The sequence below is a fragment of the Somniosus microcephalus genome, chromosome 16 (genome assembly GCF_052327205.1).
Source record: "Somniosus microcephalus isolate GS21.2 chromosome 16, FLI_Smic_1.0, whole genome shotgun sequence".
Lineage (NCBI taxonomy): Eukaryota > Metazoa > Chordata > Chondrichthyes > Squaliformes > Somniosidae > Somniosus > Somniosus microcephalus.
In genome coordinates, this window is record NC_141002.1 from 47,930,566 (window position 1) to 47,957,929 (window position 27,364).

The window sequence follows — 27,364 nt, forward strand, 5'->3', positions numbered from 1 at the left end:
CTTTTGGCCCATCGTGTCCGTGCCAGCCATCAAGCCCGATCTATTCTAATCCCATTTTCCAGCACTTGGTCCGTAGCATTGTATGCTATGGCCTTTCAAGTGCTCATCTAAATGCACCTTGAATGTTGTGAGGGTTCCAGCCTCTACCACCCTTTCAGGCAGTGAGTTCCAGATTCCAACCACCCTCTGGGTGAAAAGTTTTTCCTCAAATCCCCTCTAAACCTCATCTCAGTCCTAAATCTACATTTTACTAGTTGGACCATATGGGCCCTTGTCCTACTTTTGCAATGTAATTTAAAGTACTAATCCAGCTTTTCCTTCTTCTGTGCCCTCAACTAAGTTGTATACCTCTGTAAGATCAATTCTCAGAAGTCTCCTTTCTAAGCTGAAAAGCCCAAGCTTCACCAGCATTTTCTCATAGCTCAGACCTTTGACTTTAGCAATCAGCCTCATGGCTCTTCCCTGCTCTGCAACCTGTGCTTGAATGTTGCCCTTGAGGCTGAAACTTGGGTTCTTGAGCTGTAACTTGAGGCTGCCCAACTCCCAATACTAATTCCTTGTAGGACCCGAACACTCCATTAAATTATGCTTAGTTGTCAAGACTGAAGAATTTATAAACACATTTTAACAAATTTGACTGAAATGACTATAGAATAAAAGAACAAAAGAAAGAAAAAGGGGAATGTTAAAAAGAGAGTGAGAAATGGTGAATTATCATGTTTCTTAGAACAGTCACAAACAATGAATTGCTTTGAAGTCCTGTGACTATTGTTATGTATGTAAACTGATAAATTGTTTGATAAAACTTGGCCCAAAAAACGGGGCTTTAATTTACAAGAACAAAAGTCTATAAATCTGGGAAACCAGTTTCTAAAGTGCCTTGTTTTGTTTGAAATAGATATTACTGAACATTTTTGAAACTTGATGTGTATTACAGATATCAGCAAATGCCAGACTAACTACATCGACTGCGATTTGTTGTCAAAAACCAGCAAACATCACTAAAATAGTCAATAAAGCTCCAGAATCATACAAGTGGACTGGCATATTGATTTTTCATGTTTAACGAAATAGATGATGAAGAAGCCATGGTATATTATAAAAGTATTTTCCTGGTGTCTTGGGAGATACAGATAATTCCCAGGATATTTTGAGGTGCAAAAGTGTCCAACAAATAAGCCTGACCTTACAAACCACTACAAAAATAAAAACACTCATGTACATCAGGGTAATGATGGAATCTCAATGTTCTGCCATACTTTTGAGGTATACCAGTAATTACAGATTGTGGATGGAGGAGCTGATATGCAAGAGTAAAATAGTTTGTGTGTTTGTGATGGAGGAGCTGATAGATGAACTCTGCACATGCTGGTGATGGAGGAACAGGTAGATGGACTGTGTGCTTGTGTGCAAGCTGGTAATGGAGGAGCTGGTATTTGACAGGAAGAGGGACTCTACATGCCAACCTGGGAATCTTACAGGATCAAAAAAGGTGTGCATCTTCAAAAAGCTGACAACTCAAAAACAGTCCAGAAAATAGATCTATGACCTGTAGTTACATTGAAAATCCAGTAACCTTATTACAACTTAGTTATCTATTACTTGCAAAGTAGAATGTTACAACAAAAATTGCTGGGATGTTTCCTCATTTCTTGTGGGGAAATTGAGGTCTGTTGTAGATATATATCGGTACTCTCTGTTGCTAAAGTCTGGGGCCTAGAAATTCGGTAGGCTCAGCGCCGCTTTTGAGGCGCTAGAGGGCCTAGCGCCGAAGTTATGGCCAGTTTGGAAATTGAGTGGGTCCCTAAATCGGCGTTAGGCCGTTAGCGCTGCGCCGGCACCGATGACGTCATCGGTGTGCGCAGCGTCCCGGTTGCCATGGTAACCCGCCCGAACTCCGAAATTGACTTGCGGCCGCCTCGCCCGTGGCAGCTGCAAGCAACGTTCTGGCAGAGGTGCCTTACTGGACTTTGCGCCGGCGCATTAAAGGCCCCGCGGCGGCCGGCCGCTTTCCCGCCGGCCGCCTGGCCGCAGCTCCCTCCCCGGACTTCTCCCCACCTCCCCCGGGACAGATGCAAGCCCGGCACTTGTCCGAGGTGCCGGGCTCATTTTTACAATGATTTTCGCGGGCCGCGGCCGGGTGCAGGCAGCTCCTCCTTAAGGGAAGGAGGAGGCCTGCACTTCCCGAACCTGCCGCACCGCAGCGGGCGCCGCAGCGCCGGAATAGCGCCGCAATTCAGCGCGTAGCGCCAGTTTTCAGGCACAAACAGCTTTCAGCAGCGCCGGCAGCTGTTTGGGCGCAGAACTAGTGAATTTTTGGCACGCCCAGCGCGACTTAGCTCCGGCACTAACTTCCGGCGCTAAAGCCGTCGCTGCGCCAAAACCAAATTTCTAGGCCTGGTTGTTTATCTGGTTGTCACAATGTTACAGAGGCACTCTTCTCACCCTATCCCAGTTCACAAAGTCACTCATCTTCTCCTTTCTCACTCTCCAGTACATGCTGACACTCTTCTCCCTCTCCCCATCAGCTCACAGCGGTATTCATCTACCCCTTGCCCACTCTTTCTCTCCACCCTCAATTCAAACCTTTAAGCTGCACATTTCTCGAATGCTCGCCAGACTGTCATTGCATCCTCTACCCTCTGTAAACTTCAGTTTGTCTGAAACATTCCAGCCATTATCTTATCCTGCACCGAGTCCTGCTCAACCAGCCCCTGACTTTGCTGACCAGCATGGCTCCCAGTCCCTCAACACCTCAAATTTAAAATTCTCCTATTCATGACCTTGAACCTCCCTACCTCTGTCAACTCTTCCAGCCCTACAACCGCCCCCCAAACCCAACCCCAGAACTCTCCATTCCTCTGGCTCTGGTCTCTTGTGCAATCCCCTCCCTTTGCCCCAAATCCCCTCCATAAACCTCTCTGCCTCTCCACCTCACTCTCCTTCTTAAAACTCAGCTCTTCGACCAAGCTTTTGGTCACCTGCCTTTTGGTCATTTGTTCTTTATAACTTTGACATGTCTTGGGATGTTTCTTCTACATTAAAGGCACTATATAAATGCAAGTTGTTGTTACCATGGCTGGGATGAGAGAGAGCGTTTCTGGTGCAGCCTTTATAAAGCTACTGCCAGTTAAAAGGCAACATCACTTTTCAGCAAGATGACAGAAGAAGAAGTATCAGGTGTGTGAGCAGCTGGCAGGACCCCAAGTTTTCCAATGTGTCCACGAAGATGCTGCTGGCAGAGGTGAGGGCCTAGAAGGTCCGTCTGATAGGCATGGAGGGGAGGAAGCCCCATTAGAGAGTGGTGAAGGCTGTCTAGGAGAAGGTGACAGAGGCAGTCAGTGCAACCTCCACCACCCCAAAAACTACTACACAGTGCAAGGGGTTCAGTGACCTCATAATGGTGGCCAATGTAAGTGAAAGCTCTGGTGTCAATACACACATCCTCTACCACTCATACAGCTACACTCAGCTCCTTGCCTCTCAGGCTCTTTCCCTCTCACCTCCTGGGTGTTAGGGAAACTCACTTTTGCAAAGAGCAACCTTTCCAAACACTCAAGCACCTCCTGTACTTGCTTGTATTGAATGTTTTACCTGTGTGACACTAGGCAACTCAATGCTGGTTTCCTTATTAATAAAGATAGCAGCCAGGAGTTTCTACTTCTCTGCTCAGCAGCCAACGATTTCCCACCCAAACATTTTTATGGGTGAAAAATCACAGGCTGGCAAATGCAGAACTGGGATATCTTGGCCATTGTGTTCAGCTAATGTTAAAGGGGAAAGGTAACACTGCAGGTAAGGAGCACTACAAATAAATGCTTATCCACTGAACAGCGTCCTGCTCTATATTTCTTTTAAACATTTTACTGCATTTGGAAGGTTCTGTCATTGAACACAGAACACATCCATTTGGTGCAGCACTGGGTGGAGCAGACATACTGGAGTGACATACGGCAAGCAGATCCACACAGCTGATGCACAGAATTGGTATTCACAGTGACTATAACAGTAGACCAATGTGCGCTCTATCCCACAACTCCATGGTGCTTTATACCTGTCTAAAATCAAACTGGGAACAGGATCATCATTTGAGTTCTGATTTATTTTTGTTAAAAATAAAAATTTAATTGGGGTGCATTGATAATGCAACTTTAACATTCCTGTGAAGCTATAGTATGATTCCACCCCAAATAACGAGTGCTTCTGTAAACAAAATACAGAAATAACCAGGGGACAACATGAGGAAACAGACTTCTCTTAGGCAAGTGAACCTTTGGTATTGGTTTTACTTTTTAGAAATTTCTGGAGCAGCCCATCCAAAAGCGGATAGATGGTAACCCCATCAGTTTAATACTTCATCCATATTTAATGTGGAGTTCGCAAGATCACTGGATAATTATGGATGAGGAAGGCCATTCGCCCCATCTTAATTCATCCGTCCAGACACATTTACAGTCCCCCTAGAGCAGCATCCAGTTGGCTTTTAAACTATTCCAGGGTTTTCACCTCCATTACACTACCAGAAGGCCATTCCATGTGTTGATCACCCTTTGTGTAAAGAACATCCTGATCTCAGTCCTAAATCTACATTTTACTAGTTGGACCATATGGGCTCTTGTCCTACTTTTGCAATGTAATTTAAAGTACTAATCCAGCTTTTACTTCTTCCGTGCCCTCAACTATGTTACATACGTCTGTAAGATCAATTCTCAGAAGTCTCCTGTTAGATCCGGGTATCTTAATGTTGTGTCCTTCAATAATCAGACAAAAGACTGCAGGGAACGATCAACAGGTGTTTACTGAATGAGGGTTCAAACTGCAACTGACTGTACAGACCACTACACAGGGTTTATATACAGGTGTGGTCACTGCCGGTACTACAGGATACAGGAGCTGTAAAAATTAGTTCTCCCCCTTAAAGGTACATACATTACAATTCCTCCCCTTTTAGATTAACAGTACCATAACACTCATTTAACAATTAAATATCAAACTAATTACAATTAACACTTTTAACATGCAACATTAACTGAAAATAGTCTCTTTATAAATTCAGTCTTTGGGGAGGCTTCCTGATTCTTTCTGGATAACGCCTGTCCCGAGTGTCTCGCTCTTGGTACGGAGGCGATTCTAACACCCTGTCGTCAGTTGATTCATCAGCTTCCAATGCTAGTGTTTGTGGGGTAGATGCAACCAGTACGTCGGGTTCCTCACCAGGTACGTATGGCCGAGACATGGGGTTGACTCGTTCCTGCGACTCTAGGATCTGGTCAGCATGGTGTCTCACAATGTTCTCCCCAACATCCACTGTGTACATTAGTGGCCCCTGCCATGTGCATATCGTTCCTGGTTGCCATTTCTCTGTTCGGTAGTCGTGGGCCAAGACTGGTTGCCCTACATTGAAGCTCCTTGTCGGCTTCTCATTGATGTGCTGGAATTGCTTATTCTCAACATCTCTTCGTACATTTGGTCTGAGCAAATCCAGACGAGATCTCAACCTTCGGTTAAAGAACATCATGGCCGGGGCCTGGTTGGTGACTGCATGTGTCGCATTTCTGTAGGCTAACAGGAAATTGTCCACCTTATGCTGCAGTGGAATGTCGTCATCGCACATGGCCTTTACTGCTTTTTTAAAGGTTTGTACGAACCTCTCAGCCAATCCATTTGTGGCTGGATGATACGAGGCGGATGTGTAATGCCTTACCCCATTCCTTTTCATAAATCTTCGAAACTTTTTGGACTCAAACTGTGGTCCGTTATCAGAGCAAATCTGCTCTGGCAAGCCGTTCCTGGCAAAAATGGTCCGTAGGACTGCAATAGTTTTCTCCGTGGTGGTGGAGGACATTTTGATCACCTCAGGCCATTTCGAGTGCGCATCCACGGCTATTAAAAACATTGAGTCCATGAATGGAACAGCAAAATCAATATGCACCCGTTGCCATGGAGATGAGGGCCACTCCCATGGGTGTAGAGGGGCCTGTGGTGGTGCATTTTGGACCTTCTGGCATCCTGAGCAGCTCTTTCTCAGGTCCTCAATTTGCTGATCAATCCCCGGCCACCACACGTAAGCCCTAGCAAGGCTTTTCATTTTCACCCATCCCAGATGACCTTCATGAGGCTCATTGAGCACTCTCTCCCTTAACTTGGGTGGAATTACCACTCGGGATCCATACATCAAGGTCCCCTGGCATACTGACAGCTGTTCTCTTCTGGATGAGAATGCTGGCAACAGTGAGTCGCCATGTGCTGGCCATCCCTTCACCGTCAAATCATATACCCGAGACAGTGTCGGGTCATTTCGGGTCTCCTTCTCTATACCAGCGTTAGTTACTGGCAAGCATTCAATTATAGTCGAATGAAATATTTCGACAGGATCCACTGCTGGTGCTTCCTCCGCAGTAGGCAGTGGTAGGCGTGATAGCCCATCAGCATTTCCATGCTGTTTCGTGCCCTTATACTCGATTTCATATTGGTGCGCCCCTAGAAAAAGGGACCATCTTTGTAGCCGTTGCGCAGTCATCACCGGAACGCCCTTCTGTGGATTAAAGATGGAGACAAGTGGTTGGTGGTCAGTCAGCAAGGTGAACTTCTGCCCGTGCAGATAGTGGTTGAATGTTTTCACTCCCCACACTAGGCTGAGGGCCTCCCTGTCAATCTGGGCGTAGTTACGCTCGGCTGAGGTTAGTGACCGAGACGCAAAGGCTACTGGCCTCTCCGAGCCGTCTGGGAATTTGTGCGACAGCATCGCTCCAATGCCATAGGGTGATGCATCACACGCCAACCGAATTGGTAGTGCTGGGTTGAAATGAGCCAACACCTCTTTTGATGTGATCAATGCTTTGCTCTTCTGGAAAGCTCGTTTACATTCGTCACTCCACTTCCATGGTACCCCCGTTTGCAGTAGGGTGTTCTGTGGGTGTAATACGGTAGACAAATTCGGCAAGAACTTATGGTAGTAGTTCACCAGCCCGAGGAACGACCTCAGTTGTGACACATTTTCCGGTGCTGGAGCCTTGACTACTGCCTCAATCTTTTCAGGGGACTTATGTAACCCCTCTTTATCAATAACGTGGCCACAATACGAGATCTGCTTCTGGACAAACTCGCATTTGTGGCGATTAGCTCGGAGCCCATATTCCTTCAATGTAGTGAGCACCTGCTCCAAGTTGGCGAGGTGATCACTGTCATTTTCGCCCGTGACCAGGATGTCGTCCAAATAACACTGGGTCCCTGGAATCCCTTGCAGGACTTGTTCCATTGCCCTTTGCCAAATAGCCGGAGCTGATGCTACCCCGAACACCAGCCGGTTGTATTGGTAGAGACCTTTATGAGTGTTGATCGTGAGGTACTGTTTTGAGGCTTCTTCTACCTCCATTTGCAGGTACGCCTGGGCCAGATCAATCTTAGTGAAGCGTTTCCCTCCAGATAGCAAGGCGAAAATATCTTCAATCCGCGGAAGCGGATATTGTACAGTATGAAGGACTGGGTTCACTGTCACCTTAAAGTCCCCACAGATGCGAACCTTCTTTGGTTCCCCAGGCGTATTACTCAACGACCTCTTCATTACAGGAACGATGGGTGTAGCCCACTCGCCCCAGTCCACTTTAGACAGTACTCCTGAACGTTCCAAACCTTCCAGCTCTGCTTCGACGGCTGGGCGGATCGCATAAGGTACCGGTCTGGCCTTAAAAACGTTGGGCTTGCATTTTCCTCTATTTTGATCGTCGCTGTTATGCCTTTTAGTGTTCCGAGTCCCTGCTGGAACACTTCTTGTGCGTCAGTTAGCATTTTTGACAGTCGTCCAGGTGTGACATCATCATCCTTTTTGGCATCTACAGTCAGTGCTTGTATGGAATGCCAATCTAGCTGTATCTTCCGGATCCATTCACGTCCTAGTAGTGGTGGCCCTCCATCTGGCAATACAAATAGGTCAATTTTTGGTGTTTCCTTGCCGTTATATATAACGTTCACCCTTATCTTTCCTTTGGGGTAGACTTTTTGCCCCGTGTACGTCTTCAAGACAATCTTTGTATCTCTCAAGGGTATATGTGAGAATAGCCGCTTGTAGTCCCTTCGGTTTATGACTGTTAGGGCTGATCCTGTGTCCAATTCTATTTTCACTTGGACTCCTGCTATCTTTAGCGTGACCCAGATAGTTTGGTGATCCTCCGTTTTGATCACATTATGTAGTTTCAGACAACCCAGCTCATTGCTTCCGGAGTCTGTATCACTCTTCTGTTCGTCTGAACTACTCTCCGTCACCTTATGTACCTTCTTGTTCTTCTCCTGTGGAGATTTCTTGCTGCTGGTTTTCTTTCCCGACCTGCAGACTCTTGCTATGTGTCCTACTTTTCCACACTGTCTGCACACTTTGTCCTTGAACCAGCAATCATTATGGTCGTGTGTTGTTCTGCCGCAGCGATAGCACTTCACTGTTCCGTATGACATTTCATTTGTGCCATATTCTTGCGGTCTCCGTTGTATCTCTGCAGCGCCCCGTGCGGCTGCTTCGTGTGATACTGCAATGCTGAAAGCCTTGTCCAGCGTAAGATCCTTTTCTGATAGAAGCCGTTTCTGGGTTCCTTCACTTTGAAGCCCACACACAAACTTGTCCCTTAAAGTATCTGCTAGTCCCGTTCCAATCTGGCAGTGTTTCGATAGCTTGCGCAGTTCCGTTAAATACTCAGCATTACTTTCATCTTTATGCTGGTTCCTTTTGTGAAACTTAAATCTTTCTGCTATCAGCAGCGGTGTGGGGTTTAAGTGGTCCTGTAGGATTGACACTATGTTTTCAAAATCCTTTTCTACTGGCTTCTCTGGGGTTACTAGGTTTCGTAGTAAGCCATACATTTTTGCACCCATTGAATTCAACAATACCAGCGCTTTCTTGTCATCTGGCACTTCATTCGCCTTGCAGTATACTTCTATGCGTTCGACATATGTCGTCCAATCTTCGACTTCATTGTCGAACGCTGTGATACTGCCACTCTTCGGCATTTTTGGGTGTGGTTAGACTGGCTTAAAATGGCATCTCCCGCGCTTTCCTTTCTTCCCCGCTGCGGCTTAAAATGGCGTCTCCCGCGCTTTCCTTTCTTCCCCGCTGCGGCTTAAAATGGCGTCTCCCGCGCTTTCCTTTCTTCCCCGCTGCGGCTTAAAATGGCATCTCCCGCGCTGCTGCCAATGTCACTCTCGGCGGTCCTCGTGGCAAATGGCGACGCCCTGTGGGTTTCGTGCGCTGCTCCTGCGCTGCTGCCAATGCCGCTCTCTGTGGTCCTCGTAGCAATGGCAGCGCCTCACTTTTTCCTGCGCGCCTCTCTCCCCCGTTGACGCTGCTCGGCCCTTGAACACCGGCTGCGCTCTGCTCTCTCTCGCCTCTCTCCCCCGTTGGCGCTGCTCGGCCCTTGAACACCGGCTGCGCTCTGCTCTCTCTTGCCTCTCTCCCCCGTTGACGCCGCTCGGCCCTTGAACACCGGCTGCGCCCTGTGCGCTCTGCCCTCCCTCTCTCCCCCGTCGACGCTGCTCGGCCTTTTTCTGTGCCGCTCGGTCGGCTCTAGCCGCCGCTGTCCAGGAAGGGTCTGCGCAGTACCTGTTGCCAGCCCGTTTCGCTGGACCACCATGACTGGAAAGCCAAGCCTGGCTCTCGACAGCCTCCCCTGCGATGCCCGTGCTTCTGGACTCGACCTCCTTCCACTGTTCTCCAGGAGCGAATCCCTGGGAGGTGATGCAGAGTTGCAGGTAGGTTCGAATCTTTCTCGTCGCCAATGTTAGATCCGGGTATCTTAATATTGTGTCCTTCAATAATCAGACAAAAGACTGCAGGGAACGATCAACAGGTGTTTACTGAATGAGGGTTCAAACTGCAACTGACTGTACAGATCACTACACAGGGCTTATATACAGGTGTGGCCACTGCCGGTACTACAGGGTACAGGAGCTGTAAAAAGTAGTTCTCCCCCTTAAAGGTACATACTTTACATCTCCTTTCTAAGCTGAAAAGTCCAAGCTTCTCCAGCATTTTCTCATAGCTCAGACCTTTGACTTTAGCAATCAGCCTCATGGCTCTTCCCTGCACTGCATCCTGTGCTTGAATATCTCCCTTGTTTCTTGGCCACCAGAAGTGGATGCAGTGACAGGTGTGATCTGACCAGAGCACTATACAATTTGCTGATGACTTCCCCTGACTTGTATATTCTGTTTTGGTTGTACAACATTCTATTGCTGCTCTGCGTCAGTTGGGCATGATGAATCTACGAAGAATTCTACATCTTTTTCAACTTCATTCTTAGCTATTTCAGCACTGTTCATGGAGTAACTGCATTGCCCATTTTTTCCTCCTATGTACAGTACTTTACACCTGTCTACATTGAATTGCATCTGCCATTATTCTGCCCACCTACATATTTTGTCCAACTCATTCTGTAATTTCTGGGCTGCCTCCTTCAATTCCACTGTCCCTCCTAGTTTGGTAACTTCTGCAAATTTGATGAATTTGTTTTGACCTTCTGAATCTAACTAATTCCTGTAAAGTAGAAATAGTAGTGGTACCAACACTGAGCCCTGAGGCACCCGACCCTGACATAATTCCACTTAACAAGTATCCGCTGTTTTCTGCTCTTTTGGTTAAAACAAATTGACTGTAAATTAATGAAATTTTGAATTAAACTTAACAATTGAAATTAAAATTACATTGGCCGGGGTGATGAAGCACTCCAGTCCCCACGGCGCCCACCGGTCTCGGAAGGCCTCAAGTGTGCCGGCGGACACCACGTGCTCCATCTCCAGCGCCACCCGGGCGCGAACATAGCCGCGGAAGAGAGGCAGGCAATCAGGCCGAACGACCCCCTCGACCGCCCGCTGCCTGGACCTGTTTATGCCTACCCACTGTTTTCTACCATTCAACCAATTTCTTATTCATTCCCACGATTTACCCAGAGTTATAATCAAGCTATAAATATATACACAGAGATGTGGTAGCTGTGTGGGGCCTTGAGAACGACTGGAATCTACCTTGCTTGAAGAACGCAATACCTAGAAGAAAAGTCGCGGGATAAGACTGGCATTTCTAGCGAGAGATGACTGCAACGCGACATTTGCATTAAACTGAACTGAGGACTTTACAGACTCGGGAATGGTCTATAAGTGACATTACTGTACACGGGGGTCAATGTTTGGTGGATGTAGTGTATGTACCTTTAAGAGCGAACTACTTTTACAGCTCCTGTACACTGCAGTACCGGCAGTGACCACACCTGTATATAAGCCTTGAGCATGCCTCTGTACCCCCAGTCTTGAGACTACCCTACTCCAGTAAACACCTGTTGATTGTTAAGTTACAGCATCCGTGTGGTTATTGAAAAACATCATACTCTCAGAATCACGGATCTAACAGTGGCGACGAGTGGCGATTTGAATCTACCTGCAACTCTGCATTTCCCTTCGAGGATTCGCTCCGGGAGGGCGGTGGAAGAAAGTCGAGGCCAGAAACACGGGCATCGACCACGAGCAACCGCCCAGTCGTCCGGCAGAGAGTGAACATCGCAGGGGAGGCTGTGGAGAGCTGGGCTTGGTTCCCCAGCCACGACGATCAGCAACAGACTGACGACAGGTACCAGGTACAGCGCAGACCCTTCCCGGACAGCGGCGGCTGGAGCCGACCGACGGCAGAGAAAAAGCCGAGCAGCGTCGACGGGGTAAGATAGAGGGTGAAGCGCACAGGGCGCAGCTGGGGGTTGAAAACCGAGCGGCGTTGAGGAAAAACAAAACGGAGAGAGAGAGGGTAAAGCAGCAGCCGGGTTCAGGACCGAGCGGCGGAAACGGGAAAGGCGCACAGAAAAAAAAACGCGCAGAGCACAGCCAGGGCTCAAGGGCTGAACAGTGTCCGCGGGGAGAAGAAGGGAGAGCGCGGGAGACGCCATTGAGCCGTGGAGAAGAAGGAAGAGCGCGGTAGACGCCATTTTTAGAAACCGCAGTGGAGAAGAAGGGCGAGCGCGGGAAGAAAGGAAAGCGCGGGAGACGCCATTTTGTGCCAGCGGAGAAGAAGGGAAAGCGCGGGAGACGCCATTTTTGACAGTTAAATCACACCCAGGGATGCCGAAGAGTGGCAGTATCTCTACGTTCGACAATGAAGTCCAAGATTGGGCGACATATGTGGAACATATTGAGGTGTACTGCAGGGCGAATGAAGTGCCAAATGCTAGGAAAGCACTGGTTTTGTTAAATTCCACGGGTGCAAAAACTTATGGGTTACTGCGAAACCTAATAACCCCAGAGAAGCCTGTGAATAAGAATTTCGAAAGCATAGTAGAAATCCTACAGGACCACTTAAACCCCACACAGCTGCTGATAGCAGAACGATTTAAGTTCCATAAAAGGAACCAACACAAAGACGAAAGCAATGCTGAGTACTTAACGGAACTGCGCAAGCTATCGAAACACTGCCAGTTTGGAGTGGGACTAGCAGATACATTAAGGGACAAGTTTGTGTGTGGGCTTCAAAGTGAAGGAACCCAGAAACGGCTTCTATCAGAAAAGGATCTTACGCTGGACAAGGCTTTCAGTATGGCAGTATCACACGAAGCAGCCGCAAGGGGCGCTGCAGAGGTACACGTAGACCGCAAGAATATGGCACCAATGAAATGTCCTATGGAACAAGGAAGTGTTATCGCTGCGGCAGAACAACACACGACCAGAAGAATTGTTGGTTCAAGGACCAAGTGTGCAGACAGTATGGAAAAGATGGACACATAGCAAGAGTCTGCAGGTCTGGGGAAGAAAACCAACAGCAAGAAATCTCCACAGGAGAAGTACAAAAAGGTACACAAGGTGATGGACAGTAGTTCAGATGAACAGAAAAGTGACACAGGCTCCGGAAGCAAGGAGCTGGGTTGTCTGAAACTACATAAGGTAACCAAAATGGAGGATCACCAGACTATCTGGGTTACACTCAAGATAGACGGAGTCCAAGTGAAAATGGAATTGGACACAGGATCAGCCCTAACAGTCATAAACCAAAGGGACTACAAGCGGCTATTTTCACATATACCCTTGAAAGCTACAGAGATTGTCTTGAAGACGTACACGGGGCAAAAAGTCTACCCCAAAGGAAAAATAAGGGTAAAAGTGATATACAAAGGCCAGGAAATACCTAAAATGGACTTATATGTATTGCCAGATGGAGGACTACCACTGCTAGGACGTGAATGGATCCGGAAGATACAATTAGATTGGCATTCCATACAGGCACTGAAGGTTGAGGCCAAAAAGGATGATGACGTCACACCTGGACGACTGTCAAAAATGCTAACTGACGCAAAAGAAGTGTTCCAGGAGGGACTCGGAACACTAAAAGGCATAACAGCAACGATTAAAATAGAGGAAAATGTAAGCCCAAAGTTTCTTAAGGCCAGACCAGTGCCTTATGCGATCAGACCAGCTGTTGAAGCAGAGCTGGAAGGGTTGGAACATTCAGGAGTACTGTCCCAAGTAGACTGGAGCAAGTGGGCTACACCCATCGTTCCTGTAATGAAGAGGTCGTTGAGTAATACGCCTGGGGAACCAAAGAAGGTCCGCATCTGTGGGGATTTTAAGGTGACAGTGAACCCAGTCCTTCACACGGTACAATATCCGCTTCCACGAATTGAGGATATTTTCGCCTCGCTATCTGGAGGTAAACGCTTCACCAAAATTGATCTAGCCCAGGCGTACTTGCAAATGGAGGTAGAAGAAGCCTCGAAACAATACCTCACGATCAACACTCATAAAGGTCTCTATCAATACAACCGGCTGGTGTTTGGAGTAGCCTCGGCTCCGGCTACCTGGCAAAGGGCGATGGATCAGGTCCTGCAAGGGATTCCAGGGACCCAGTGTTATTTGGACGACATCCTGGTCACGGGCGAAAATGACAGTGATCACCTCGCCAACTTGGAGAAGGTGCTCACCAGATTAAAGGAATATGGGCTACGAGCTAATCGCCACAAGTGCGAGTTTTTCCAGAAGCAGATCTCGTATTGTGGCCATGTCATCGATGAAGAGGGGTTACACAAGTCCCCTGAAAAGATTGAGGCAGTAGGCAAGGCTCCAGCACCGGAAAATGTGTCACAACTGAGGTCGTTCCTCGGGCTGGTAAACTACTACCATAAGTTCTTACCAAATTTGTCCACGGTATTACACCCACTGAACACCCTACTGCAAACAGGGGTACCATGGAAGTGGAATGACGAACGTAGACGAGTTTTCCAGAAGTGTAAAGAATTGATCACATCAAAAGAGGTGTTGGCCCATTTCAACCCAGCACTACCAATTCGTTTGGCATGTGATGCATCACCCTATGGTATTGGAGCGGTGCTGTCGCACAAATTCCCAGACGGGTTGGAGAGGCCAGTAGCCTTTGCGTCTCGGTCACTAACCTCAGCCGAGCGCAACTACGCCCAGATTGACAGGGAGGCCCTCAGCCTAGTATGGGGAGTAAAAAAATTCAACCACTATCTGCATGGGCAGAAGTTTACCTTGCTGACTGACCACCAACCACTTGTCTCCATCTTTATTCCTAAGAAGGGCGTTCCAGTGATGACTGCACAACGGTTACAAAGATGGTCACTGTTTCTAGGGGCGAATCAATATGAAATAGAATATAAAGGCATGAAACAGCATGGAAACGCTGATGGGCTATCACGCCTGCCACTGCCTACTGTGGAGGAAGCACCAGCAGTGGACCCTATCGAGATATTTTATTCGTCAATAATTGAACGATTGCCAGTAACGAACGCGGATATAGAGAAGGAGACCTGCAATGATCCGACACTGTCTCGGGTATATGATTTGACGGTGAGGGGATGGCCAACACATGGCAACTCACTGTTGCCAGCATTCTCATCCAGAAGAGAACAGCTGTCAGTATGCCAGGGGACAGTGATGTGTGGATCCCGAGTGGTGATTCCACCCAAGTTAAGGGAGAGAGTGCTAAATGAGCTTCATGAAGGTCATCTGGGAGGGGTGAAAATGAAAAGCCTTGCTAGGGCTTATGTGTGGTGGCCGGGGATCGATCAACAAATCGAGGACCTAACCAAGAGCTGCTCAGGATGCCAGAAGGTCCAAAATGCACCACCACATGCCCCTCTACACCCATGGGAGTGGCCCTCCTCTCCATGGCAATGGGTGCACATTGATTTTGCTGGTCCATTCATGGACTCAATGTTCTTAATAGCAGTGGATGCTCACTCGAAATGGCCTGAGGTGATAAAAAATGTCCTCAACCACTACAGAGAAAACGATTGCAGTCCTACGGACCATATTTGCCAGGAACGGCTTGCCAGAGCAGATTTGCTCTGATAATGGACCACAGTTTGTGTCCAAAGAGTTTCAGAAATTTATGAGAAGGAATGGGGTCAGGCATTACACATCCGCCCCGTATCATCCAGCCACAAATGGATTGGCTGAGAGGTTCGTACAAACCTTTAAAAAGGCGATAAAGGCCATGTGCAATAATGAAATTCCACTACAGCATAAGGTGGACAATTTCCTATTAGCCTACAGAAATGCGACACATGCAGTCACTAACCAGACCCCGGCCATGATGTTCTTTAACCGAAGGTTGAGATCTCGTCTGGATTTGCTCAGAGCAAATGTGCGAAGAAATGTTGAGGATAAACAATTCCAGCACATCAATGAGAAGCCGACAAGGAGCTTCAATGTAGGACAACCAGTCTTGGCCCGTGACTTCCAAACAGAGAAATGGCAACCCGGAACGATATGCACAAGGCAGGGGCCATTAATGTACACAGTGGATGTCGGGGAGAACATTGTGAGACGCCACGTCGATCAGATCTTAGCGTCACAGGAACGAGTCAACCCCATGTCTCGAGTACCTGGGGATGAACCCGACATACCAGTAGCATCTACTTCAGACCCAGTAGCAGTGGAGCCCGATGAACTACCCGAGGAAAAGGGGTCAGAATCGCCTCTGCACCAAGAACAAGAACTTCTGGAAAGGCGCTATCCCGAAAGGATCAGGAAGCCGCCCCAAAGACTGAATCTATAAATGGACTATTGTTGTTTAATGTACATGTTAAAGTGTTAATTGTTATTTGAATATTATGGGTACTGCTAATCTAAAAGGGGAGGAATTGTAGTGTATGTACCTTTAAGAGCGAACTACTTTTACAGCTCCTGTATACTGTAGTACCGGCAGTGACCACACCTGTATATAAGCCTTGAGCATGCCTCTGTACCCCCAGTCTTGCGACTACCCTACTCCAGTAAATACAGTCGAATTGGGTTTTTTGGGTTCAAATAAAAAGAGGACTCCAGTAAATACCTGTTGATTGTTAAGTTACAGCATCTGTGTGGTTATTGAAAAACATCATACTCTCAGAATCACGGATCTAACAGTGGATTGACATACTGGTGTTGGAGAGTTTTAATCTTTGATTTGGTAAATCGTTTAGTGGAATTATGAACCCAGCTGCAACAGTCTATAAGTGTAAACAGTTACTTTAAGCTGCTGGAAACAGTAATTTGATAGGCCAGGGTTTTCAGTCCTGCCAGGTCAAAGTTCATCTTTCGCAACGCGGATTTCCTGAGGCGTTAAAAGGTAGGTTGTGACCCCGGACTTGGTGCTTTGGAGGTTTGTGTTTTAATTTTAGAAAAGAACGACGTTTTCAAGTGTCCGAGCGCTTGACTTGTGACAGGACTGCGTGCAATCTGAATGAGTGCACTGGCAGGGTTTGGTAGCAATGTTTCAGATTTATGCAGTATTTTCTCTTTTTTTTTTAAAAAGTCTAGTAGTCTTAACTTGTTTAAGCTACCCAAGTTTATAAAGGGTATAAAACAATTCCACTGCAGAAATTAGCCAATAACGAGTGAGCGCAGTGATCCGCGAGATAATTCAACCCGTGTTCAGTCCTCTGATTGAAACCAACTTGGTTTTGTTGCGTTCGTGACTTCGGAACGGCACAGGCGGCTATATGTTCAAATTATTGGTAAATGATTGAACTGATAATTGCGGGGTGGAGGGGGATGGTGCTAAGTCTGGATCATGCACAGTTAGAAACATTAACATGATTTTTAAAAAAGTAGCCAGAATTACCCGTTTGGAATGAGCCCTGGGACAGGTTTGGTAACTCGCTCCATAGCCGCCAGCTGGCGACACCCGGAGCTGCGGCTCCAGACACTTCAGCCCAAAACACAACCATGACCAAAACACAAACATGCCATTCTTTAACAAGTTCTGCAGGCCAGGTTGTACTTATTGCTGCCACGCCCTTGGTTTTTTTGGGGGGCGGCTAGATCTTTGTAAAATAACCAAATTAAAAGTTCATAGCTTATCCCTGTGGGTGTTTTTTTAAATAGGGGGTGAGGAGCTTCTGTAAAACTGGGTTTTCTCTATAACCAACGAGCCATGAAGAACATTGTGGGGAAATGCAGTTTTAAAACCTATGATTTCTGACAATGAAACAAAAACAGCATTCTCTCATATTTCTATAAAATTTGGATTAAATTGAATTATTGCCTAAAATGTTTTGTTCTCTCTGTTGATTTATTGTCTCCATTTTGTTACATATTTGGATCGTTGTGTTACAGTCTTGGTTACATTGCAGTGCTTCACTGCACCTGTGAGTTTTTTTGTATTTTTTCCCCCTCTCTGTCTTGGTCAGTTAAGTGATTGTTATCCTTCATTTTTACAGATTATCTCATTTGATAGGAGAGGCTGGTTAGGGGGTTTATTGAGGAAAGTAGTTGTTGTACCCTCTCATTTTCAGGGTTCAGCAGTGCTTTAGCAGCGACCCAAAGAACATGGGACATTCAATGTGTGAGTTGGGCGACTGTTAAACCAGTGTTTCCTGATTCAGCTTATTTGCATACCCATTGCAGAAGGGAGTGGTGTAAAACCTGTGTAGAATGGGTCTAAACGAGTGCATGGGAACTGAGGTGCAGATTTTAACAACATATTTGCACGGTGGCATAGTGGTTAGCACTGTTGCCTCACAGCGCCAGGGGCCCGGGTTCGAATCCAGCCTCGGGCGACTGTCTGTGTGGAGTTTGCACATTCTCCCCGTGTTTGCGTGGGTTTCCTCCGGGTGCTCCGGTTTCCTCCCACAGTCCAAAGATGTGCGGGTTAGGTTGATTGGCTATGATAAATTGACCCTTAGTGTTAGGGGGATTAAATACGTGGGGTTACGGGGATAGGATGGGATATGTGTCGGTGCAGGCTCGATGGGCCGAAATGGCCTCTATCTGCACTGTGGGGTTCCTGTGATTTCCTGTGATTTGCCTGCAGCAGGCTGGGGGAGAACCAGGTAAGGAGCAGTGCTTGGATCACTCAATTCAATTCAATTCAATTCAATTCAAATCGCTTTATTGGCATGACAAGGTACATCTTATGTTGCCAAAGCATCGAAAAACATTCATGGTTGTACACAAAAATACAGATCTATCCATACAGCGTATAAACAGATATATCCCTGAGTGTATAAATATACATTCATATAATTTGTATATACTCTTTTTTATTTAGTGGTTGTCCCTGTTTATGGCAAGCTGTAACATAGTGTGCCGCTAAGGTTACACAATTTCTCTCTTCCCCTAGTAGGTATGGGAGTTTTTGGTCGTCATTCAAATTTCTGAATTCCGGGCATATTTTTGTGAATTTTGGGTAGAAATTCTCCCTTATGCCCTGATATTTTCTACAAGCTGAGGAAGTGCATCTCTGTCTCCACCACTCCCTGACTGCAGTGAGAGCATATCCTGTCCTCTCTTGGTAGCCGGGTCTGCCTGTGTCTACCTTTTTCGATCGCCAGGCTATGTTCACTAAGTCTGTACATTGTCAAGGTTTTTCTCAGTTTGCTATCCTTTACCCTAGTCAGGTAATCAGCCATGTTGTATTGTCTGTTTAGGGCCAAGTAGCAATTGAGTTTGCTTTGGGTTTTTGTTGTTTCTGCCCAATATGACAGATATTTTTCCTTTTGCTTAGCGACGATTGTGTTGGGTCGAATTCTTTGTTACGCTGTCACTGTCCTGGGGCTGGCTATTGTTAGTAGTTACTTCACTGAGTCCCAGGACTAGTTGACTCACTTGACTCCGATAACTGCACAGCCTATCTCCTCGATCTTCTGAAGAGTGTCTACCCTCTGAAACAAGCAGGCTGCAGGCCATGGCACCCAGGCACAGAGAAACACAGTGGGGCAGAGTTTCTGCTTTGGGTGCAATTGGCGATCCAGGTGCAATATAGACTTAATGGCACAGTTCTAAAGAGTGTGCAGGGACAGAGGGACCTGGGGGTTCATGTGCATAGATCCCTGAAGGGTGAGAGAGTAGTTAGCAAAGCATATGGGATCTTGGGCTTCATAAATAGAGGTATTGAGTACAAAAGCAGGGAAATTATGCTGAACCTTTATAAAATGCTGGTTAGGCCACAACTAGAGTATTGCGTCCAGTTCTGGTCACCACACTTTAGGAAGGATGTGAAGGTCCTTGAGGGGGTGCAAAGGAGATTTACCAGAATGGTTCCAGGGATGAGGGATTTAAGCTACTAGGTTAGAGAAGCTGGGGTTGTTCTCCTTGGAGCAAAGGAGGTTGAGAGGATATTTGATAAAGGTGTACAAGATTATGATGGGGTTGGATAAGGTAGACCGAGAAAGGCTGTTTCCATTAGCTGATGGTATAAGGACTAGGGGAGACAGATTTAAGGTTTCGGGCAAGAGATACAGGGGGGATGTGAGGGAAAACTTTTTAACGCAGCGAGTGGTAATGACCTGGAACTCGCTGCTGACGAGGGTGGTGGAAGCGGAGGCGATTAATGTCAAAAGGAAATTGGATAGGCACTTGAGGGAAATAAACTTGTAGAGCGAGGGAATGGGACTGACTGGATTGCTCTACAGAGAACCGGCATGGACTCGATGGGCTGAATAGCCTCCCTCTGTGCTGTTATGACTCTAAATTGTGCCTGTTTTGAGAAGTTTTTTTTCCCCTTGAGTTTCCACTCATTTGCATATTACTGAATGCAAAATCTGCCATGAACCAGCGCAATTAGGCAACGTTTTTAAAAAAAAAAAGTAATTTACAAAAAACAAATTTTTCTTTTAGATATTATCATTGATGTATTTAAGAGTGGTAACTTGGTGCAGTTTGATTAATACAGCTGAAAATGGGTTTATTACTAAAAATAAGCATTTTTAATCAGTGTCAATTCACCACCTGTGAGTAACCCCAGTTTTAAATGACTGAAAATGACTCTTTTAAAAAAAAAATATACAGAACCATTTGCTACTTAGATTGGGATACAGTAGTCAGTTTCTTGGGTAAATTTTTTTAAAAATACATTCAAAAGCTTTTAAAATGTCCCTATTAGTGTCCTTGCACCCAAAAGAACCAGCTTAATTTTTAGAGCCTCCTCGAAGGACTGCAAACGAGCACAATTAGCAGAAACTCCCCATGGCAATTAATTCATCCTGGGGGTGTGGTCAGTTTTGTAGAGGGGCCGGGTTCTAGTGTGATTTTTTAAAATTAACGCAAAAGATTGTGGAAACTCAATTTGCACTTAAAATTCCACGATCTTTTGCGCCGGTTATGCGGATTCCGAGCGAATTGCGCCAAAAAAAACCAACACAATTGAGCGGAAACTCTACCCCAGTATTTATCTGACTCTGACCTCCAAGCCCTCCTTGAGGAAATTGAATTAAGGACAGACTCCAGGATACCCATACCAGCAAACCTGCCAGGAATGTCACTTATGCCACCCATAAGGAAGTGGCACTGAGTGCCAAGTCTCATTCCCCAGTGTTACAAGAAGTTTAATGACCTCATCAGGACAGGCAAAGTAACACACTGGACACTTTTTTTCCCTTGACAACCTGGGCACCAGCCCACTCTTTATACCTTAAAGCAATGAAAAGGATTGCAATCATACAGTGCCTTTCACGCCCTCCAGACATCCCAAAGTAATGTACTTTTGAAGTGTAATAACTATTGTAATGCAGGGAAACGCAGCAGCGAATTTGCACAAAGCAATATAAAGGCCAACTAATTTGTTTTTTGTGGTGTTGGTTGAGGGATAAATAATGGCCAGGACACCGAGGAACCCCTCTGCTTTTCTTCAAAGAGTGCCATAGGATCTTTTACGTCCACCTGAGAGGGCAGATATTTTGGTTGCATCTGAAAGACGGCACCTCTTAGTGCAACACTTCTCAGTGATGCACTGAAGTATCAGCCTAGTCTCTGTGCTCATGTCTGTAGAGTGGGGCTTGAACCCATGACCTTCTGACTCAGATATGAGCACTGAGCCAATGCTGACACCCAACCCTTCACAATGCACTCTGGTTAAAGGAGGCTGCAACTTGGGATCTTAAGCTGTAATTTGAGGCTGCCCAATACTAATTACTTATAGGATCCGAACACTCCATCCTCCACTTTAACAGGCTGATGCAATCAAATCTCTTACTTTAGCTCTCCCATGGCATGTGGCACGCACTCCTCAACTGCTACCCTTCCCCTCGTACTCTCTCTTCGTCCAGGAGAAGTCGATGCACAATGCCTGCCAGAGGCAGGCAGCAAGAGGGAGCATCCCCACCTTTAAACTCTTATGCCATACAAGGAGAAGGTTATGGAACTCATGGGGAGGTACTCTGTCCTTGCTGTAGGAGATGGTGAGGATGGCAGCATATTGCCAGTCTCAGGTTAGTGATTGAGCACCTACACTATTGCCCTGGCATCCTTGTGAAGCACCACACAGACACAACCTCCCACTCCCCTGCTCTGTCTCCTTAATCCCAAAGGACAACATGCAGATCAAGATGAGAAGGGAGCTAAGGATAAATCCTTTGGGGATTCCAGGTGTAACTGTGGGGGCAGCAAGAAAAAGCATTGCTGGAGATGCTCTGGCTATGATTGGATAGGTAAGAGTGGAACCAAGTGAGGGTAGTCCCACTGGGCTGGACAACAGAGGAGAGGCATTGGAGGATGGTGTGGTCGATTGTGTCAAAGGCAGCAGAGGTGTCCAAAAGGCATAATGCTCCATGGACACAGTCACAGAGAATCATTTGTGACTGATTTAGTATCATTTCAGTGCTGTAGCAGGGACAGAACCTGATTATAGAGATTAAAACATGAGTTCTGGGACAAATGGGCACGGATTTAAGAGGTGACGACACGTTCAAGGACTTTGGAGAGTAAAGGAAAGTCGAAGATGGAAAGGTAGTTTGCAAGGACAAAAGGGTATTTTAAGGATGTGGGGTGATGTTAGCTTTTTTGAAAGGGAAGGGGACCGTACATTAGGAGAGGGAACCATTTACCTAGCATAGGAGCCAAGAAGGGAAGTGTGGTCAATGGTTTAGTGCAAATGGGGTCAAGGGAGCAGGTGTTGGGTCTCATGAACAAGATGAGCTCCGAGGGGGCATAAGGAAAGATAGGAGAGAAATTAGAGAAGGACATGGGATCAGGCCTAAGGTAGGGAGGAGCCTGAGGTAAGGTTTGGTGGGCAAGAGGGAGGGGTGGGGGCGGAGCAGCAGAGGCAATGAACGGATCGTGTCAATCTTTGTGACAAAGTCCATGAGCTCCCTGCACTTGTTAGAGGTGAGGATGGAGGAGGTAAGTGCAGGTTTTTAAATACAGGCTATGACCTAGTACAAAATGTAATGAAGGTACTCAAAGTCACAAGATAATTTGATAGCATGATAGTTTAATCATCTCATTGTGAAATATGTATTTTTTTGTTTTTATGATGTTACCTACCACCTTTATTTTGAGCCTTTAGTCAAGTTGGCAGGCATAGAAGTTTGAGTGATTTGATTGAGCATCAGGTTTAGTAGATTTTCACAAGTCTGTGTCTTTATATGTGAGTCAGGATAGTCAATGTTGTAATTTGTTGTTTTTAGCCAATCAAAAAGCCTGATGGGGAAACATATGACGTGACAGACATGAAAACCTCATGAAAGCATTTCTAACAGAGTCATAACGGCACAGGAGGAGGCCATTCGGCCCATCGAGTCCGTGCCGGCTCTCTGTAGAGCAATCCAGTCAGTCCCATTCCCCCGCTCTATCCCCGTAGCCCTGCAAGATTATTTCCCTCAAGTGCCTATCCAGTCTCCGCTTCCACCACTTCCGTTGGCAGCGAATTCCAGGTCCTCACCACTCTGTGTAAAAAAAGTTTTTCCTCGCATCCCCCCTGTATCTCTTGCCCAAAACCTTAAATCTGTGTCCCCTAGTCCTTGTACCATCAACTAGTGGGAACAGCCTTTCCCCGTTTAGCCTATCCAAACCTGTCATAATCTTGTACACCTCTATCAAATCACCCCTCAACCTCCTTTGCTCTAATGAAAACAAATCTAGCTTCTCCAACCTGTCCTTGTAGCTAAGATCCCCCATCCCCGGAACCATTCTGGTAAATCTCCTCTGCACCCTCTCAAGGGCCTTCACATCCTTCCTAAAGTGTGATGACCAGAACTGTATGCAATACTCCAGTTGTGGCCCAACCAGACTTTATAAAGATTCAGCATAACTTCTCTACTTTTGTACTCAATACCTCTCTTTATGAAACCCAAGATCCCATATGCTTTGTTAACCACTCTCTCAATATGTCCTGCCACCTTCAGGGACCTATGCGCATTAACTCCCAGGTCCCTCTGTCCCTGCACACTCTTTAAAACTGTGCCATTAAGTGCATATTGTCTCTCCCTGTTCCTTCGGCCAAAATGCATCACCTCACACTTCTCTCTTAAATTCCATCTGCCACTTGTCTGCCCATTTTGCTAGTCTTTCTATGTCATGTTGTAGTCAATTGGTATCATCCTCACTGTTTGTCACCCCCCCCAAAGTTTGGTGTCATTGGCAAATTTAGAAATTCTACTCTGTATTCCAATATCCAGGTCATTTTTTTATATATATATCAAAAAAAGCAGTGGCCCCAGCACTGACCCTTGGGAAACACCACTGTCTACCATCCTCCAGTCTGAAAAACAGCCATTTACCACAACTCGCTGTTTTCTGTCCTTAAGCCAATTCCTTAACTAAGCTGCCACTGACCCACCTATTCCATGAGCCTCAATTTTGTTAACCAGCCTTCTATGTGGTACTTTGTCAAACGCCTTCCTAAAATCCATGTAGACAACATCCATTGCATTCCCTTCATCGATCATCGATCCTCCCTGTTACACTACAAATCTGACTGAATTTTTTGATGAAGTATGTGCTTTAAGTCAGAACTACTTTTTACAGCTCCTGTATACTGTAGTACTGGCAGTGACCACACCGGTATATAAGCTGTGCGCATGCCTCTGTACCCCAGTCTAGAAATGACCCTCCTCCAGTAAAGACCTGTTATTTGTTTATGTACAGCATCCGTGTAATTATTTATCCACTGAACCACGGATCTAACAGTGGCGACGAGTGTTGATGCGAATCTACCTGCAACAACAAAAAAATAAAAAAAGATAGTCGAGTCCAGGAACACGGGCGTCGACCGCGAGCAACCGCCCAGCAGTCAGGCAGAGATCCAACTTCGCTGGGGAGGCTGTGGAGAGCTGGGCTTGGTTCCCCAGCCACAACGAGCAGTAAGAGACCGACGACAGGTCCAGAGCAGACCCTTCCCGAGCAGTGGCGTCTGGAGCTGACCGACGGCAGAGAGAGCGAGCCGGGCAGCGCCAACGGGGTAAGAAAGAGGGTGAAGAGAGCAGGGTGCAGCCGGGGGTTGATCACCAAGCGGAGTTGAGGAAAAATACTGCAAACCGGAGAGAGAGAGGGTAAGAAACAGCCGGGTTCTAGACTGAGCGGCGTCGACAAATATCAAGAGAAGAACGCGCAGAGCACAGCCAGGGATCACGGGCTGATCAGGGTCCGCGGGGCGAAGCAAGGGGAGACGCCATTGAGCCGCGGAGAAGCAGGGAGAGCGCGGGAGGCGCCATTGAGCCGCGAAGAAGCAGGGAGAGCGCGGGAGGCGCCATTGAGCCGCGGAGAAGAAGGAAGAGCGCGGGAGACGCCATTTTGCGAAGCCGCAGCGGAGAAGACGAGCGAGCGCGGGAAGGAAGGAAAGCGCGGGAGACGCCATTTTGTGCCAGCGGCGAAGAAGGGGAAGCGCGGGAGGCGCCATTGGGGATAGTTAACGCACAACCAAGGATGCCGAAGAGTGGCAGTATCTCTACATTCGACAATGAAGTCGAAGATTGGGCGACATATGTGGAACGTATTGAGGTGTACTGCAGGGCGAATGAAGTGCCAGATGCTAATAAAGCACTGGTTCTGTTAAATTCCATGGGTGCAAAAACTTATGGGTTACTGCGAAATCTAATAACCCCAGAGAAGCCGGTAAACAAGAATTTTGAAAGCATAGTAGAAATCCTACAGGACCACTTAAACCCCACACCGCTGCTGATAGCAGAACGATTTAAGTTCCATAAAAGGAACCAACACAAAGACGAAAGCAATGCTGAGTACCTAACGGAACTGCGCAAGCTATCGAAATACTGCCAGTTTGGAGCGGGACTAGCAGACACATTAAAGGACAAGTTTGTGTGTGGGCTACAAAGTGAAGGAACCCAGAAACGGCTTCTATCAGAAAAGGACCTTACGCTGGACAAAGCTTTCAATATGGCAGTATCACACGAAGCAGCCGCAAGGGGCGCAGCAGAGATACAACGGAGACCGCAAGAATATGGCCCCAACGAAATGACCTATGGAACAGGAAAGTGCTATCGCTGCGGCATAACAACACATGACCAGAAAGATTGTTGGTTCAAAGACCAAGTGTGCAGACAGTGTGGGAAAGCAGGACACATAGCAAGAGTCTGCAGGTCTGGGAAGAAAACCAACAGTAAGAAATCTCCACAGGAGAAGTACAAAAAGGCACACCAGGTGATGGACAGTGGTTCAGACGAACAGAAAAGTGACAGACTCCTGAAGCAAGGAGCTGGGTTGTCTGAAACTACATAATGTAACCGAAATGGAGGATCACCAGACTATCTGGGTTACACTCAAGATAGACGGAGTCCAAGTGGAAATGGAATTGGACACAGGGTCAGCTCTAACAGTCATAAATCAAAGAGACTACAAGTGGCTATTTTCACACATACCCTTGAAAGCTACAGAGATTGTCTTGAAGACGTATACGGGGCAAAAAGTCTACCCCAAAGGAAAAATAAGGGTGAAAGTGACATATAAAGGTCAGGAAATACCTAAAATGGATATATATGTATTGCCAAATGGAGAACCACCACTGCTAGGACGTGAATGGATCCGGAAGATACATTTAGATTGGCATTCCATACAGGCACTGAAGGTGGAGGCCAAAAAGGATGACGACGTCACACCTGGACGACTGTCAAAAATGCTAACTGACGCAAAAGAAGTGTTCCAGGAGGGATTGGAACACTAAAAGGAATAACAGCAACAATTAAAATAGAGGATAATGCAAGCCCAAAGCTTCTGAAGGCCAGACCAGTGCCTTATGCGATCAGACCAGCGGTTGAAGCAGAGCTGGAAGGGTTGGAACGTTCAGGAGTACTGTCCAAAGTGGACTGGAGCGAGTGGGCTACACCCATCATTCCTGTAATGAAGAGGTCGTTGAGTAATACGCCTGGGGAACCAAAGAAGGTCCGCATCTGTGGGGATTTTAAGGTGACGGTGAACCCAGTCCTTCACACGGTGCAATATCCGCTTCCACGAATTGAGGATATTTTCGCCTCGCTATCTGGTGGTAAACGCTTCACCAAAATTGATCTAGCCCAGGCGTACTTGCAAATGGAGGTAGAAGAAGCTTCGAAACATTACCTTACGATCAACACCCATAAAGGTCTCTATCAATACAACCGGCTGGTGTTTGGCATAGCCTCAGCTCCGGCTACCTGGCAAAGGGCGATGGATCAGGCCCTGCAAGGGATTCCAGGGACCCAGTGTTATTTGGACGACATCTTGGTCATGGGCGAAAATGACAGTGATCACCTCGCTAACTTGGAGAAGCTGCTCGCCAGATTAAAGGAATATGGGCTACGAGCTAATCGCCACAAGTGCGAGTTTTTCCAGAAACAGATCTCGTATTGCGGCCACGTCATCGATGAAGAGGGGTTACATAAGTCCCCTGACAAGATTGAGGCAGTAGTCAAGGCTCCAGCATTGGAAAATGTGTCACAACTGAGGTCGTTCCTCGGGCTGGTAAACTATTACCACAAGTTCTTACCAAATTTGTCTACGGTATTACACCCGCTGAATACCCTACTGCAAGCAGGGGTACCATGGAAGTGGGATGACGAACGTAGACGAGCTTTCCAGAAGTGTAAAGAATTGATCACATCAAAAGAGGTGTTGGCCCATTTCAACCCAGCACTACCAATTCGTTTGGCATGTGATGCATCACCCTACGACATCGGAGTGGTGCTGTCGCACA

The 27,364-nt window shown here is 46.8% G+C and overlaps 1 protein-coding gene across 1 annotated transcript in view; it reads left to right on the forward strand.

Moving 5' to 3' along the window:
• Positions 1 to 16,490: 16,490 nt before the first annotated feature.
• The window catches only part of LOC147106133 (uncharacterized), a 122,500-nt gene continuing 111,626 nt past the window's right edge, over positions 16,491 to 27,364 (forward strand). Inside the window, exon 1 of the mRNA XM_086008944.1 lies at positions 16,491 to 16,588. The gene's annotated coding sequence lies outside the window, so the exon portion shown is untranslated. The remainder of the gene's footprint in view (positions 16,589 to 27,364) is intronic.